Below are 19,446 nucleotides of genomic sequence, written 5' to 3'. Positions count from 1 at the left end.
ATTCATTAGAGATAAACGAAGTCATATCCATACCGGATACGATGACACCTGGAGGAGTGGAAAAGGTAAACGTTTGTACACGTCGTTACCACGGCACTAGGTGAGATAGAGTGGTTAGCTGATTATCTGTCATTTCTCGTCCGCCGAGAATTAACCAGGGACTCATTTCTTGTTTGAACTGAGGGAACCTCAGGACCATGTTATCTATCTGTCTATCTATCCAGAAGTGGAAAACATCGCCGCCATAAGACCTATCTGTGTCGGTGCGACGTAAAGCCACTAGCAAGAAAAAAAAGTTGAAATCTCGGTTCTAAATATTTTGACTTCCACATGGGGAATCAAACCCGCGTCCTTTCGAGTAACCTAAGCACGTCGTACCACCTCAGTTAGACAGGCCGATGCCATTATATAAAATTGAAAAATGAAAACAAAATACAAGGGAAGACCAAGTGAAGTACAACTACGGCGAGTCTCATTGCATTCTGATACTGAGTCCATAGTCTGTTTGGGTCAATTGAAACCTGCCTGATGCTGCAATTGGAAGAGAGGAAAGAATCTAAAGTGCTGTTCATACGTTACTGTAACTCCAACGATCGAACATCCAAGTATACAGCGTTGATGATCAAGCAAGTGGCTAAATCAAAGAATTAATGAAACAGGGATATCTGAATAATTTCTGTATACTTTATTCAAAGAAGTTACATCAATTTCAATATATCTGCAGAATTACTTATCGTGTTCTGAAGAAAGAAACTAGAAAATTTACTTCACTAAAATTCTATAACACAATGACCCACTTTACTGCATAATTCAAGAAATTGAATTTCATTTCTCGAAGATAAATCCAAATTACAGGCAATTGAATTGAATTTTTTATTCAGATTTGAAGATTTCACTAGACTACACAATGAAGATATAAAGAAGATTTCAAAATATATTATGTGCTCTGAATGCAACAAGCTACTTGGAAAGAATAGATTGAAAACGACTCCCGAATGAGGTTGTAACCCAAAAGGCAGGGGAAAGAATATGGGAAGAGGTTGTAACCCAAAAGGCAGGGACTGAATATGAAGTGAACTGCGAAGTCGGCAAGGAAAGCCGTCTAATCCGTGAAATATAGAAGAATAAGAAGAAGACAATTCCTTCATACAAGGCTATTTCAGACAAGTTCATACCCTAGACCTTTGAAATTATCAACGGAAGAGATTTTACCAACTCTCTCGACATTCAATAAAATGCTTCTTTGTTTTCGATTACCTAATTAACTTCACAGCGAAGGGATTGAATCCATGGTGTGTAAACAGACTCTTCGAATACAATTCTATGTTTTATAACTTTATGTTCATATCACTTGTTATCATTTATTTTCTACGAAGTACTAATAAAATTCATTTAATTTTTTTAAGTTGCTTTACGTCGCACCGACAGAAGTAGATCTTATGGAGACGATGGTAAACGAAAAGGCTAGGAGTAGGAAAGGAGCGGCCTTGACCCAGTATTTGCCTGTTGCTAAAATGGGAAAACACGGAAAACCATCTTCAGGGCTGCCGACAGCGGAGTTCGAACCCACTATCTCCTGAATACTGGATTATGGCCGCACTTAAAACGACTGCAACTATTGAGCTCAATAAAAAATTGAGTTCTTATCGTTGACGCTTGCTGATCATATGAAAATCAAACTGTCTGTAGAGGACCCTTCTGGAAGTGGGTTCGATTCTCTGTCAGGAAGTGGAGACAGTTTGAAATCCGACTTCCATTTGGTTGAGGAAAATGGGCCTGGGTTTTACTCAGCCTCCACCAGAAATGATCATCGGATCAATTCGTAAGGTCAAAGGGAGCCGAAATAGAAATAACCATTCTTCCGCACTTAGCGGCGAGGTTACTTCCACAGGCTGTACGGAGATTGTTATGAAGTAGAAAAGGTTTGAGATTTATCTCATTTCTCCTGCACAGTATCAAGCGTTTACTAAATGTAAACAAATATTCTAAGATAGCCCCTTCTGTGGCTCAGTGAAAGAGCGTCAGTCTCTCAATCCAAGATCGCGGGTTCAAAGCTAGCAGAGGTAGTCAGTTTTTTGAAGGACGGAGAATGGTTCATTCGGCGCTCAATGTCGTATGATATTGCCATGTAAAATATCCCTGGTGACTATTTGGTGTTTATCCCACAACATAAATTAAAACTCAGCCGTAATAGCCTTGCAGAGATCCGTTTCTCTGGCATGAGGTTCGTCCACATTGACACGTGGGCATCAAATCATATTGCCTGTGCACGATGCTTGATGCTGGAGGCGTTTGGCCACTGGGGAGGCCTGGTGAAGGTTTTAGGAGTTGACACCTTATAGGAGACCTGCACATCTGTGAGGATGGGACCCTACCTATCATAAATTCTAATGACGAAGACTGCACTCGCAGGTTAAAATACTCAACCTGACTTGGAATCAACCCCGAAACTCTTTACATGGCAGCTTATCCCATAGAAAACTATTATCATCATCATCATCATCATCATCATCATCATCATCATCTGTTTACCCTCCAGGTTCTGTTTTTCCCTCGGACTTAGCGAGGGATCCCACCTCTACCGCCTCAAGGGCAGTGTCCTGGAGCTTCAGACTCTTGGTCGGGGAATACAACTGGGGAGTATGACCAGTACCTCGTCCAGGCGGCCTCACCTGCTATGCTGAACAGGGGCCTTGTGGAGGGATGGGAAGATTGGAAGGGATAGGCAAGGAAGAGGGAAGGAAGCGGCCGTGGCCTTAAGTTAGGTACCATCCCGGCATTCGCCTGGAGGAGAAGTGGGAAACCACGGAAAACCACTTCCAGGATGGGTGAGGTGGGAATCGAACCCACCTCTACTCAGTTGACCTCCCGAGGCTGAGTGGACCCCCTTCCAGCCCTCGTACCACTTTTCAAATTTCGTGGCAGAGCCGGGAATCGAACCCGGGCCTCCGGGGGTGGCAGCTAATCACGCTAACCACTACACCACAGAGGCGGACTAACTATTATTATTATTATTATTATTATTATTATTATTATTATTATTATTATTATTATTATTATTATTATTATTATCTGTTTTGCTACAGAAGCGATATATTAGCGGCATATTATTCGTCATTATTTGCTTCATAATTGTTCATAGCAGAGCATGAAAATACATCTGTCCATGAAGAAGATTTCTGTAAGGATGACGGTTTGAACTTCAAAATACTTAACCATTCTATTCTAAGTGATACTCTCGTTCATCAGCCGATGGCTCACTGTGCTTCCCTTGTGGGTGGGGGGGTGTACAATACATCTTCGGTATCCCCTGCTTGTCGTAAGGTGTGACTGAAAGGGGGACAAAGAGCTCTGAACTTACGAACGTGGGTTGAAGTTGTTTCTACTTGTGTTAGGCTCGTCACTCTCATCTTTCCTATCCGAACTTCCTTGGTCAACTCATGTTCTTTCCCAACCCCGTAGGCATTAGGTTTCTGAGGCCTAGGGAGTCTTTCATTTTCATGTTCATCGTTCATTTCTTTTGCCGATACATTCTTTATTCTAAGTATTGGACCTCTTCCAATTTTCCCTCTGATTGGTGTTAATAGAGGATAATTGCCTATTTGTACTTCCCTGTAAAACGATAATCACTGTCGTCAAAATTGTCCGTCCCCGTGGTATAGGAGAAAACGCGTCCGCCTCTCACCCGACGGCCCCGGGTTCGATTCCCGGTCTGGACAGGGGTTTGTAATTGTAATGATTAATATTCCTGGCCTGGGGACTGGGTGTTTGTGACGTTCTTAATCTTCCTTTCGTCACACACAACATTCCACACTACCACCATTCCAATTACACGCAGGTTCATATAATATGGTGCCAGTAGGGGCAAAAGATCCACATGGATCGGCGCCCCGAACAAATAGCATTTTAAACAAACAAATAAACAAAAAAAGAAACACACCAAAACTTGAGAAAATCAACCATACGAGAAAATGCTATCATACAATTTATTTGCCATGCTTTCCTAGAAAAGGGAAAGAATATTGCGTTGACCTAAGCCTCGTGGTCGACACAAAAACCGTGTCTAATCTCAACATGCACGAACATTCAATTAAATCCAACATATCTTCAATATTGGCGTAAGTTACTTTAGTTTAGCGATATGGCATGAGATTATTAAATCACAGCAAGTTGTTATTATTATTATTATTATTATTATTATTATTATTATTATTATTATTATTATTATTATTATTATTATTATTATTATTATTCGGCATTATTTGCTTCATAATTTTTCATAACAGAGCATGAAAATACGTCTCTCCATGAAGAAGATTTCTGTAAGGATGACGGTTTGAATTATTATTAATTGAATTGATCAGGGTTGGACGCGATTACACACAATTCGTGATTAAATACAACCAAAGCCTACACTAAACTACGTAAAGTACTTCCTTGTAAAACGACAATCACCGCCACCAAACCTTGAGAAAATAAACCATATGAGAAAATGCTATCATACAATTTGTTTGCTATGCTTTCCTAGCTCTAGCCTTCCGAATGGCAAGTGACAACGCCATCTTAATTCAAAGTACGGTGTTTCTTAATGAACGTAGGTTTTCGTGGCTCATTGTATTAAAATATAGGATCTTAATAAATAAGTGGCTTTAATCCAGTAATTATATTTTTTATATAGGCTATTTTAAAATGTTTCTTGGTCAATACGTCTGTGTGTTACAAAATAGTCAACAAGGTAATCAGGTTAATCAAAGACGATAATGGTTGTGAAAGCATCAATCTAAATAAGATAAAAGTAAATAAGTTCTGACGGTGATCACGCTCCCTATGTCAGTTGCCTGATGACTGCGGTGTATAATAGAAGTAATCAAAATCTGGCGGCGTTTGTACATCTCAGCCCGTGTGATTTCGATCTTATTCCCACACTGAAGTAGCCATCGAGTGAGAAACGCTTTGCCAACAAACAAGACATCGTATGAGCATTTCGACGTGAGGTAGTGCACATTGACTAATCTCGTGTAGCAGATGATATTTTCCGTTTTCCACAACGATCGAAACGAATCACAGACAACCTAAGAGATTTCTTTGAAGGATGTTAAACAGCTTGTAGGCTACAATACGTACAAATGATTTTATACGGGTTGAATGAGATTGTAAATAAAACAATAAATTTAAGGTGTTATGTTCGTCCTCTTACCTTACCGGAGGTTCCTGCATCCCTACCCCATGTTATATCACCTTTAAGGAGTCATTGTTGTACATTTTCAAGTGTACATATTACATTTCCTGTGCCGAAGCTCTTTAGAATGAAGAAAAATATGTAGTTGCCATGACTTCTGAATCAACCCTAGTATTTACGCACTTGCACTTCCGAATTCTTCTTGTCCTCTAGTTACGCACACAAACCTGTATTCCTTATTTATCAAAATACTTCTAGATGTTTTCTATTGGCGTGTTATTTGCCTCGTTCATAATGAAAAGTTGGAGTTTCGTCACATGACTTATAAGTTGGAGGATAGTAGGTACCTTAATGGAACGTGACATAAGAGAGTGAAAGGAACCCAAAAAAAAGGGTCTTATGGGAATAAAAGCATAATATTGAGTTAATTCTTTTAACAGGTGCCAGGCTGAGTGGCTCAGTCGGTTGAGGCAAGCGGACAATCAGATGGAAGGCTCGTCCAATCGTGCGACAAGCAGTAGCCAATCCATTCTTGATAGAATAACACCTACGATATACCTTGCCTGTCGTAAGAGGCAACTAAAAGGGGCCCAAGGGGCTCTGAACTTTAGAGCGTGGGTTGGCAACCACGGGGCCCTTAGCTGAGTCCTGGCATTGCTTCCACTTACTTGTACCAGGCTCCTCACTTTCATCTATCCTATCCGACCTCCCTTGGTCAACTCTTGTTCTTTTCCGACCCCGACGGTATTACGTATGGAGGCCTAGGGAGTCTTTCATTTTCATGCCCTTCGTGGCCCTTGTCTTCCTTTGGCCGATACCTTCAGTTGTCGATGTGTCGGAATCCTTCCATTTTTCTCTCTGATTAGTGTTATATAGAGGATGGTTGCCTAGTTGTACTTCCTCTTAAAACAATAATCACCACCACCCCCTCCATTCTTGATAGGTGTTACAGTCGACTTCAGATGCTTAGAAAATCTCAGAACGCAATGCAACAGCACATTTTTGAAACCAGTGGCTGCAGAATGGAATTGTATTGTCAGGAAAGGTTTCCGACAAAAAACTTCCAACCTAACCGAAGTCAAAATTTTAACTTTTTCGGCCGGAAAGAGGTGAAAATTGCCTATTTTTTCTTTTCTAGTTATAAGCTGTGTCGTATGCGAAACTGCGCGTTCATTCTCCAGGGATGGTATGGAGAGAGTACACTGTCAATTTTGCTCTGCACATGGTGTTGGCCAATGGCCTCCAAGTGCTTGCTATCTCGACACGAGATCTCTTCGACCATATAAAGGAGAGGCGAACAGTTAGACGAGCGTTCAGCAATCAACCGAATTCCAGTCTGTCATTCTATGCTGCTGCTCAAGGACCTAGGTGTCGAAGATGTGTACTTGCTTTAGCCGAGAAATGTTGTCGTAACAAAGCAAGTTTATTTAAACTTAGGATCCATCTTCAGACAAGATAGAAATTGACTTTGTGATTTTCAAAACTGATTAAACTTTTCTTAATTTTGCATGAGCTTCTTATAGGGAATAGTATTTCTTAATGGTCATTATCTGACCAGAGTGTGAATAATAATGTTATTAGTTTTACGTCCCACTAACTACTTTCTGTTTACGGATTCCGGGAAACTCAGATGTCCCGGAACATTCTCAGACAGGAGTTCTTTTGTGTACCAGGATTTGGGAACCTTCAAATACACCGAATGGAGCCGGTATCGAACTCACCAACTGGGCTCGAATAAATTCCTCAACGTTAACATTTTTGATATCCTTTACAACTTCTTCTTCTTCTTCTTCCACTTTATCTGTTTACCCTCCAGGGTCGGATTTTCCCTCGGACTCAGCGAGGGATCCCACCTCTACCGCCTCAAGGGCAATGTCCTGGAGCTTCAGACTCTGGGTCTGGGGATAAAACTGGGGAGGATGACCAGTACCTCGCCCAGGCGACCTCACCTGCTATGCTGAACAGGGGCTCTGCGGGGGGATGGGAAGATTAGAAGGGATAGACAAGGAAGAGGGAAGGAAGCGGCCCTAGCCTTAAGTTAGGTACCATCCCGGTATTTGCCTGGAGAAGAAGTGGGAAACCGCGGAAAACCACTTCCAGGATGGCTGGGGTGGGAATCGAACCCACCTCTACTTCGTTGACCTTCCGAGGCTGAGTGGACCCCATCCCAGCCCTCGTAAAACTTTTCAAATTTCGTGGCAGAGCCGGGAATCGAACCTGGGCCTCCGGGGGTGGCAGCTAATCATACTAACCACTACACCACAGAGGCGGCCTTTACAACTTGCACACGAATTTTTTGAAGTCCGGTCTCCCCTATTTAGAATAACGTGTCCCTGTTGAGACTGGGTGATAAGCATGACGTTGGAGTCGAAGATATGAATGCTATGTATGCGATTAATGCTTTACCTCCTCAGCAATTCAGCCTGGCCCCCACCAAAGAGTGAATGTCGTCGAAAATCTATAGAATATTACTTAACATCATGAATGGAATATGTATACGTGCTTCAGTTTACATTGTCTTCAGTAATATTAACTTAGAACATAACGCCCGAAACCTGTTAAGCATAGAGTTTAAGAAGTTACAGAAACATTAGGTATCTCTGCAACTATTCAAGGAATTTTCTAGAAATGCTGTCCGTATATTCATTATTAATAGGCAATTTTTAGGGTATGAAAACTTGATTTTGTATGATGATACTGGTTGTTAAAAGCTTTATTTTTTTCCATATCTTTCTAAAAACGCAATATTTCCAAAAGTAACGCAAAAACTGGCAATTTCTTCACTGTTCACAAAAGAGGACGTTTTTATTCTAGAGAATAAATGTTTTATTAATTTTTGAAATTATACATAGTATTTCTTAATGGTCATTATCTGACCATGGTTTTAATCTATCATTTTTAATTAATTATCACCAGTTTGAGTCATTCTGGTAAGTAGGTACATTAAAACAATTCTGCAATATTTAAGTCAATGACCCAATTAAATTGGAGATTTGAGGTCAGAATCGCTTGATTCTTTCTTTATTCATTGGTTAGGAAAGGAAATACTGCAACTCAAGCAACGAATGTCATATCAACTATAGAGCAGTGTTGTTTTCATATGACACGTCTACTCTTCTTCTTCTTCTGACTAGAGTATACAGCTTTTCAATGAAATTCATATACCTAAAATCCTGAGAACTTTGGCGTGATAACTGACAAGGAGAGGAGAGAAAAAGTGGATATTTCAGATGAATCTAAAGAGCAAAATGAACATATTTTGAAACTGATAAAGCCCCGTGAGGAATAATGGAGAAAATGTGAACGTATGAGCTTAGTTAAGATATCTTGATTCCTGAGAATTGTATGCTACTTCACATTAATTGGCATTCACTTAAACTTGGTGGCTGACCTTAGTGGTACCAACGGTTGGTCGTTGGCCTTTTGTTTCCGAGATCTCAGCCAAAGTAGATGACATTTACGAATATTGAAACGGGACTGTTCCGCATTGGCTTCAGGCATTTGAATAAATTATTTCATCATAAGTAAGCATTCAGTCTAAGGACAAAATGTTTCCAAGCCATTCGACTGATGGCCGCTCTCTTCATTGCTACATTTCTTTCCGATCCATTGTCTTCAAAAGTCTGTTTTGTTGATGAATTCCTGCAGTAGATCTTTGCGGAGGCCTTTTAAAGCAATATAACCTTCTGCGAATGTCGTCGTTAAGGAAGAATGGAGTAAAGTGTAAACCCTCCAGAAAAGATGCTGTTTGCATATTCAGCAGAGATCCCTTTTGCTCAGCTCCATGCAAAACTTGCAGTTGTCAGTTTATATTTTCCTGTAATTTCAAGCATTTTGCGGAAATATCACATTTCATAAGTCTCCAGGTGTTTGAAATCACTTTTACTTGCTATACGGGTTCTGAGGTGCATAATAGAACGATCCATGCGAAGAGATGTAAGATCCTTGCATGACAGTGGAGTTTCTGACTGCTGGTGCACAATAGTCTTTTCTTCAGTATAAATTAGACTTCGACCAATACAGCTTATATTATTTAAACGTGAATCGATATTCCACCTTTCATCTCATGGTAATGTTGACACTTCTCACAATGTATGACGTGCTTTAATTACAAATAATTATTTCTATAGTTAGCATAATTTATTTGATTACGAACCTTTAATTTTTGGATTTATGTCTCCTAGCTGTGAACTGATTTAAGCTATCTTGAGAGCTATGATGAATATGATAGAGGTATGAATGAATAAAATGATGAGTCAGTCAACTCAATTAAAACATGATTAATGAGGTCCTCCATCACTAGACAAGAAAGTAAGTGACTTTTTATCTCATTTGGAAATGACCACGAATTATTTTAAAAAGTATCTCTACTGGCCTTCAGCTTTAAAGGAGATTAAGCTCTTGCAACATCATATATCCAATTTGACCAAACTATATACTAAGTAAAAACAGTCTGTGAGAATAGAGGTGACAAGGCAGGTGCTTTGTCCTGCTGACGCGAGGAAATGACAGCAAACTAAAAAACTCGTACTTGTCGAGTGAAACGAATTGTCACCCACTTAGCAGCGGCGGTAAAGAGATCTTGCCCAATGGGCTCGCTCTATCTTTCTGAAACTTTACCGTCCGTCCTAACGATCCATGGAGCACTGACGTAATGCTACTCTAGTTGAACTGACTTCGGTAATTTGCCTCTGATGTTATTATTTTTTAAATCAATATACTTCCTAGTTGCATAAAAAGATATCAGTTAATTTCTCTCATGATACATTCAATAGCTTTTTGTACACCACATACATACGATCTTGTTATGCTTGAATCTATAATAATAAAAGGAAGTGTTTGTCTGTCTGTGCGCGATGCCCAGCAAAATATACAGCACGCAGAGATCTGAAATTTTGAACAAAAGTAGATGGAAGGGGGTCCGAATGCATCTCGAAGCCGGATTTTTCATTTTCGCTTTTGTTGGTGAGTTATGAACGTAAAACCATCGGAAAACGTGCATTGGGATATGACAATCCAACGTGCTGTCACCAAGATTATATGCATAGGCGTCGTACATAAGGTAGGTAGAGAGCCATTTTACGTCCATGGCGTAGGAAGCCGTTTTTGGTCTTTTATGCTGTCTGTCTGTGTGCATGTGTGTGATGCCCAGCCAAATCTACGGCAAACAAAGATCTGAAATGCATGTCATAGGTTGGCACAGGTTTTCACCTAAGACGCATGGCTGTGTCGAAGAGCAATTCTTGCATCAAGACATGAAGCTGTCAAGGTCATCAATAAGCAATACTCACATGAATTATCCGATTATCATGTTTTCTTTCAACTAATTCAATCTCCTGTGTTATTATTTCATTTAGAAAAAACATAGGCTACAGTAAAGAAGATTAGATTATAATAAACACGCACAGATCTGAAATTTTTAACATTCGTGGCCACAGCATTTCATCAATAACGCATGGCTATGTCAAAGAGCAATTCTTGCTCCAAGAAGTGAAGCTGTCAACGTCATCAACAAGCAACTTTTACAAGAATTACCCGATGTTCTACAAAGTTACAAGTCTATCGACTACACGGCAGAGTTTTTGAAAGACTTGAAGGCACCTGGAGTATCCTCGAACATCTTAGAGCGGACGATTGTGGCACCGATTATCCTTCATAAGAATAAGAACCCTGCCATCTGCAACGAACACGACTCTGAAACTGATGACTAATACTATTGAAGCCATTCTCATTATTGGCCATGCCGTGAACGAAGTAATATTCATTCGTCGGATTCGAATAATTTCTTCGGATACACAGTTTAAGTTTAGATGTCTGCAGTTCCCGGTTTGTTTCAGTTTCGCTATGAACATCAAGGCACAAGAACAATCTCTTAAAGTTGTAGGACTCCATCTTGGAATAGGCTGCTTCTCCCACTTTCAACTGTACGTGATTTGTTCAAGAGTTGGAAAGGCAAACGCACTATATATCTCAGCTCCATTTGGAAGGACACCAATATAGTTCAAGCGGAAGCTCTATAAGAAACAAATATTTTTATTATACAAAACAGCTGAATTAATAAACGCGGGCAAAGCCACGGGTACATGCTAGTATTCTATAATTACGCTGGGTTATAAAAATATTTCTCTGTCCTTGGATAACAAGTGCTCTTTCCAATTCTTGTCTTTCAAGAAAATGACAATGAATTTCCAAAAGCATTGCTTCCATGTCCAGAACTCTGATTTTGGAGCTTTTTGGTAATGAAATGTTTAATTTTTTGTTTCTAGATCAGTTTGGATAGGACTTAATAAATTAGTGATGACTTCCGGAACATCATATTTAATATACATTCAAAACACACAAATATATTTTAAATATGTAACTTTCTACAGCTTATCCCAGTCACCCAGGCTCATTTTGGTTTTGATCGGGGGTTTAAGGCCGGATGCACTTCCTGACGCCACGTGTAATTTTTAATGAAAATCCCAAGCCAGGCTCGACCAGCATATGAACCTCAGCCTTTCGGGTGGGAAGCCAGAAGCTAAGCCAGTGAACTAGTCACGCACCAACCCCCCCTCCACCCCCAATATATGAAATATATAAATTTAAAAAATATCAGTGCCTTGGTTACAAGAAGTAAGTTTGATAAAACCAATAGTATTTTCCTACTTTTTAGAATGAGCAATTTAGAAATGATACCCAAAGACAAAAATGATCTCCCCCCCTGTGGGCAGGAGCGGTAGAAGAACACCCACGGTAACCCCTGCCTGTCGTAAGTGGTGACGGCTAAAAGAGGGCAGGGGATCTCAACTTAGGCGCGTGGGTTGGTGACCACAGGGCCCTTATTCGTGTTCTGGCATTGCTTGCGTTCACTTGTGCCAGGCTCCTAACTTTCCTCTATTCTATGTGACCTCTCTTGGACAACTCTTGTTCTTATCCGACCCCGACGGTATTAGGTTATGAGGCCTAGGAAATCTTTCATTTTCACTCCCTTCGTGGTTCTTGTCTTTCTGTTGTTGGTACCTTCATTTTTCGAGGTATGGAACCCCTTCATTTTTTTCTCTCTGATTATTGTTAACATTCTTTTGTCTTTCTCCTACTATTGGCTTAATGTCGCACCGACAGAGATGGGTCTTAGGGCGACGATGTGTTAGGAAAGGCCTAGGAATGGGAAGGAAGAGGCCGCGGTCTCAATTAAGGTACAGCCCCAGCATTGGCCTGGTGTGAAAATGGGAAACCACAGAAACCCATATTCAGGGTTACCGACAGTGGGGTTCAAACTCACTATCTCCCAAATGCAAGCTCACAGCTGCGCGCCCCTAACCGCACGACCAACACTCCCGGTAGTGTTAATAGAGAATAGTTAGCCTAGTTGTACTTCCTCTTTAAGCAATAATCACCACAACCACAACAATGATGTTACATAGTGCTTGCTATGTTAAAAATGTATATTCTTGAGAAAAGTACGAATGACATAAATGAAGATTATTTTGGACCAAATTCTTTGCCATACGATGAATACATGTCAGAATTGACAAAATGATACGTATGTAGTACGTTATTTAATTATTTAAAGTTTTGAAGTTGAAGCCCAGTAGTCTGAATGATTCACATTCAAGAATTTCATATTGTAAGATTCATAGTGCTAGTTTTAATAACCATTAATAAATCATATTAAATAATACAGAGTTTAGTTCTCGATTTAAGGAGTCATGTTTCCGGTAGTTAACATCAGATGCACTTATTTGGTCAAAATATCCAATATTCAACTTAAGGTAATTCTCGAAACACTCAACGCATTTCTTCCAAGTCTCACTGAAGCATATATGACTAGATACTTAATTGCCCACCGATCGTCTTCTTATAGATGAGGAAATCAATTTACGTCTGATCTTATTGTGAAAAGAAAAAGATTATGGCGAGGATGGGGGATGAAAACACTAGGACTTAGAAAGATACAACTGTGGCTTAAATTAAGATACAGCCCCATCATTTTCCTGGTGTGAAAATGGAAAATCGCTGAAAACCACCTTCAGCGCTCCTGACAGTGTGGTTCAAACCCACTGTCTCCCGAATGCAAGTTGTCAGCTAAGTGACCCAAACCGTGTAACAACTCGCTCGGTTTAATGCCTTTTTAAACGCTACAGATTTCAACAGAAGCCAGTGTATCGAAATTTTATTCCGTTTCAATTCAAACAACTTTAAATGCAGCCGATCTCAGCCGGGATCGAATCTGGATTAACTGAATCATTGTCTGATTAAAATGTACTTTACTGAGGCAGGGCTTCGGCGCTGAGTGGCTCCCTTTCTTTCTCTTATTGTGGCTCATAGCTTACTGCCAGTCGCTTTTTAGTCTTGAATCGATCTGTAAACTCGATGCATCAAGACAACTAACGTTTTAAGTTGTAGTCTACATTTATTAAAATCTGTTTGTCACATTCATGTCTGGCATGCTTCCTGTTACAGATTTTATATCACACTCTCTCCATAGAATCAAAGTGAGCAAATCATGGATAGTTCAAGAATGATCTAATCAGTTATCCCTATTTTTCAGTCGAATTTCGCCTTATTATTCTCTTGTCACCAACTCAGTCAATCAATCAATACTGATCCGCATTTAGGGTAGTCGCCCAGGTGGCAGATTCCCTATCTGTTATTTTCCTAGCCTTTTCTTAAGTGATTTCAAAGAAATTGGAAATTTATTGAACACATCCCTTGGTAAGTTAATCCAATCCCTAACTCTCCTTCCTATAAATGAATATTTGCCCCAATTTGACCACATGAATTCCAACTTTATCTCTTCATATTTTCATCTTTCCTACTTTTAAAGACACCAGTCAAACTTATTCGTCTACTAATGTAATTCCACGCCATCTCTCCGCTGACAGCTCGGAACATACCACTTAGTCGAGCAGCTCGTCTTCTTTCTCCCAAGTCTTCCCAGCGCAAACTTTGCAACATTCTTGTAACGCTACTCTTTTGTCGGAAATCATCCAGAAAAAATCGAGCTGCTATTTTCTTCGATTTTTTCCAGTTCTTGAATCAAGTAATCTCGGTGAAGGTCCCATACACTGGAACCATATTCTAGTTGGGGTCTTACCAGAGACGTATATGCCCTCTCCTTTACATCCTTACCACAACCCCTAAAGACACTCACAACCACGTGCAGAGATCTGTACCCTTTATTTACAATCCCATTTATGTGATTACCCCAATGCAGATCTTTTCTTGTATTAACACCTACTGTAGATACTTACAATGATCCCTAAAAGGAACTTTCACTCCATCAACGCAGTAATTAAAACTGAGAGGACTTTTCCTATTTGTGAAACTCACAACCTGACTTTTAACCCCGCTTATCGTCATACTATTGCTGTCCATCTCAAAATATTATCGAGGTCATTTTGCAGTTGCTCGCAATCTTGTAACTTATTTATTACTCTGTACAGAATAACATCATCCGCAAAAATCCTTACATCTGATTCCACTTCATTGCTCATATCATTTATATAAAAAACATAAAGGTCCAATAATACTGCTTTGAGGAATTCTCCTCTTAAATATTACAGGGTCAGATAAAGCTTCGCCTACTCTAATTCTCTGAGATGTATTTTCTAGAAATATTCCAACCCATTCAGTCACTCTTTTGTCTAGTCCAATTGTACTCATTTTGCCAGTAGTCTCCCGTGATCCACCGTATCAAATGCCTTAGACAGGTCAATCGCGGTACTATCCATTTGACCACCTGAATCCAGGATATTTGCTATATCTTGCTGGAATCCTACAAGTTGAGCTTCAGTGGAATAACCTTTCCTAAAACCGACCTGCCTTCTATCAAACCAGTTATTAATTTCGCAAACATGTATAATATAATCAGAAAGAATGCTTTCCTAAAGCTTACATGCAACGCATGTCAAACTGACTGACCTGTAATTTTCAGCTTTATGTCTATCACCCCTTCCTTTCTACACAGGGGATACTATAGCAACTCTCCATTCATTTGGTATAGCTCCTTCATGCAAACAATAATCAAATAAGTAATTCAGATATGGTGCTATATCCCCAGAAATCTTTCCAATTCCAGCCGCTTTTCTAGTTTTCGAGTCGGTTTCTCAGAAAGCCGTCACTCTACCGTCTGATCAACTTAGCCCGGCAAAATAAACGAACGGAGCTAGTACCAAATTATTTATATCCGATAGTTTGTAGTCATTACGACAGATCGCACCAAGGAGCACAAGTCAATGAAACATAACCTTCGGTCAACAACAGTTGAAGTTACCGATCGCGTGGCTACGTGAGGAGGTCCCATACATGATCTGTCTTCTTCGGAAAAATATCGAAACTATCAACATTCATAAGAGGAGAGTGTCTGTATATGGGGAAGAAAGTTATGTCTGTCCAGCAAGTGAGGAAGTGAGCAGTGAATGCTCAGTGGATCGAACGATCTTAGAAAATGAAGAGCGGAGCGACCGTCCTCAACATTAGAGGTATTCGTGAATCAAATGGTACGGGAGAACACTAAATAAGTTAAGAGGTGTTCAATGAACGGTACACGAGTTCATATCGTCAAAGGAAGAAAAAAAGAAGATACTCTGGTTATTATGTCTCAAAATTAAAGAGTGACGCCGAATGTATATTTGTGCCTGATCAAACTTGCATTGTGTCTTCCACACTTTCACTAACGATATCGTCGGGCTGAGTGGCTCAGACGGTTGAGGCAGTGGCCTTCTGACGTCAACTTGGCAGGTGCTCAAATACATCAACCTCGTGTCGGTAGATTTATTGGCACCTAAAAGAACTCCTGTCGGACAAAATTCCGGCATCTCGGCGTCTCCGAAACCGTTAAAGTAGTTAGTGGGGCGTAAAGCCAATAACATTATTGATAACTAACAACATCAATTATTCACTTTTCAAGAGCGAGAGGAAATATTAATCTCTCCCTCCTATAAGCCTATGGAATGGAAATAACTGAAACAACTGAAAATTATTTAATGTATCCAATTTCATGGTTTTTAAAAACTTCACGAAGATCACAAAGAGGAATTCTTACGTCACGTAAGGTCACGGTAATTATTTTGACACAAGAAAACAGCTTTCTAATCTTAGCAGATTTTGGTTGGGACTATCCCACTGGGAGTTTCATGTCAGCTCATATAATATTACAACCGTTATCTTACAAATGTGTTCCTTGCCAATTACAGGCTTCTAAAACTTGAATAGGTCCCTCTACCCACAATCTCCCGTAGAACCACATGTTAATAAGAAATTAGAGATAAAGATACATTGAGAAAAGGTGCATTAAGGTAACGTGACAATGCCTAATGAAAAAAAAAAATTCAGTTACGACTACAGGTGCTGGGTTTGCTATGCACTTAACATGGCGGGAGTAGTGAGTAGTATAGGCTGCCATCGGCACGCGAGTTCTACATAGCAAAGTACAGTCAGACTATAAACTACTACAGTGCCGTTTTTTAATACTGCGCCATGTACGCATTAAAGTGACTATAAGTACTCAAAGAGCCGACGCAGAAATTCTAACTGAGTAATTTTAAATCAGATACCCTCTTTATAGAGAAAATGGCCATCCCAACAGCTTCCAATAAAAACCTTGGTATGACTTCTCAGCTATCAACCGTAATTCATTATAACATAAATGAATTTATAATCTGAATATTCAGCAGCTGCTATGAAATACCTGGCAAGTAAAGCTGCTGTTTACATCTGGAATCAATTGACCTGCTGTTTATGTTAAGTAGCTTTCTCGCTTCTCTGACCAACACTTCGATTTCGACCACTGATCGAAGTGCTTTTTAATAAGTGATGATGTTCATGATGGTACAAATATTCATTAATTTTTTCCTCCTTCTGGTGCCGTGTCCTCACAGAAGGTTAGTGTCCACCATGGAGTAATCTTTCCTATTTTGCGTTTTCCGAACAAGGGTTGCCGTACCGTGAACGTCGAATTACTGTTGGAGTTTCACCATCCAGGATAATTTCCACTCATTTTCACCTTTTCCTTCTATCTTGTCATCTATGTGATTGAATGTTAAATTTCTGAGGATGCAGTATGCTGATTTTCGATAATAATAATAATAATAATAATAATAATAATAATAATAATAATAATAATAATAATAATAATAATAATAATAATAATAATAATAATAGTAATAATAATAATAATAGCCTGTTCCTTTATCCTCTCTGCGTCTCCAAAAACCAAAAAAGTAGTTAGTGGGACGTAAATCAAATACTATTATTATCATTGTTATCTTTATCCTCTGTCCTGGAAAAGATAACTAAAAATCTAGAAAGTGTTTCAGACTGAATCAATCTCTAACCTTGGCGCATCAAGACAACTAACTTTTCAATTCTTACCATAAACTGTTGTAGTCTACATTTATTAATGTCCCAAAGTCGCAAGGGTTCTGAGGTAGTAGATGACCAAAATATTCCACAGGGTACGAAAAATATGAAGTTTGCAAGAGAGGACCTTTCCATTACCATAAAGTGTTCATACTTCGATATTATTGACAGAATGAGGAATTCCGTAGTGGGAGTGGAATGGGGAGTGGAAGTTGAAATAACGAACAAAATGTTCTCAAAAACCAGAAGTCCTAAGAACCTGTGAGTTTAAATATAGGATACCCCCTTACATGTAAAAATGTAGGATTATTTTATGACTTAATGTTCCTAAGGGGATTCCAGCAGAGGAGGTTTTCATTAAAAATAACTGACATTGTGAAAGTCATCCTTACCATTGTCACACACACATTTTCCTATAATCCCGACTTTTGTTATTATAATTAATAAAGCGTAAGGGCAATCCTTGAACAACGAGGGTTGTTTGCGTGACGCCGTCTCTCAGACCAGGAGATTTGCTGTATATCGGAGGAGATGTGCGGAAAAGGTGAGACGGTTGGCGGCCGAGCCCTATACTAGGAAAGGGAATCTGCCACCTGGGCGACTGCCCTAAATGCAGATCAGTATTGATTGATTGATTGATTGTTCCGGCATTCGCCTTAGAGTACAATAATAATAATAGTAATAATAATAATAATAATAATCATAGTAATAATTTATTGTGGCAAAGTTAGGGATGTACTCCCTTACTTACATTTAACCAGTCTTAACCTAGAACACTGTTAATAATAACTACTGATGACAATGGAATGGAAAACTGTGTAAAACATTCTCAGGACAGCCGAGAGTGGGGACCTGCAGTCCCTCTCCCTCTCCTGAATACAGAGGCGTAGAGTCATGGTAGAGCCGTGGCCACCCCTCCCTGCTCGGTTAGCCGGTCGGAGTGCAGAGCTGTCGAACCACTGACCAGCCGTGGCCACTTGTGGGCCGGGATACGATAGAATTCCATAATGTCAGAGGATGCTCTAACCATCATATATCTGATACTTGAATTCTAAATAATAATAATAATAATAATAATAATAATAATAATAATAATAATAATAATAATAATAATAATAATAATAATAATAATAATAATAATAGAGCCACAAGTTAAGACTCCACGTCTGTTTAAACCTGCCGCCGATATTCTACTGAGATGTTATCTATGCTCTACTGACTGAATTATCATATTGCAGAAGTTTTACCTTTTTCGACCAGATGTCCCTAGTATCAATTTTCTAGCGCTAGATAGTGTTCAGAAACACCAACTACCATCGAGAAGGTTCGTGTTTTGATGTTGGAACCTAATTTGCTTTCAATAGTTTATTAATCATTTCGTAGATTTCATCCCTGTGATTTAATTGATCCCACAATGATATCAAGTGATATCAAAATCCTATCCATCTATCAAAATTCCTGTTATGTAATTTATTTTGGAACTCTCTGCCAAAGGAGTGAATTAAGAAAATAAGGTCTTGCGGCTGTGGATTATTGAGTGTGCTACGTGAAGGAGAGATCTCCTAGGAGGAGATGCTGGGGGCGGAGGACTGGCAGTCCAGCACGTGAAGGCGGCTTTAACAAGTTATGGTAGAATTTTAAATATGTAAACTCTCTGCGTGTGAAGATAGGGATACTCCCCGCGTTCCCCTTTAGCATGCAACTGCTACGTCATTCGGCTCTCTTAAATTTTAATGTAGGGTTTTCTATTTTCAAAAACTTAAATTAAACTATGTTTCTCTAGCCAGCCTTTGGGCTTTAATACTTATTCCCTATTGGGAATTTGTTAAAATGTAAGGGCGCATGCGTGTTTACCATCGTTCCTTTCTTCTAATTTCACTTTGGATGAAAACGTTTCTCAAAACTTCTAAATTTACTTTTCT

This window comes from Anabrus simplex, chromosome 1 (assembly GCF_040414725.1).
Source record: "Anabrus simplex isolate iqAnaSimp1 chromosome 1, ASM4041472v1, whole genome shotgun sequence".
In the NCBI taxonomy this organism is placed as follows: domain Eukaryota; kingdom Metazoa; phylum Arthropoda; class Insecta; order Orthoptera; family Tettigoniidae; genus Anabrus; species Anabrus simplex.
The sequence above is the reverse complement of the archived record's forward strand: the minus strand, read 5'-3'. Positions refer to the sequence as shown.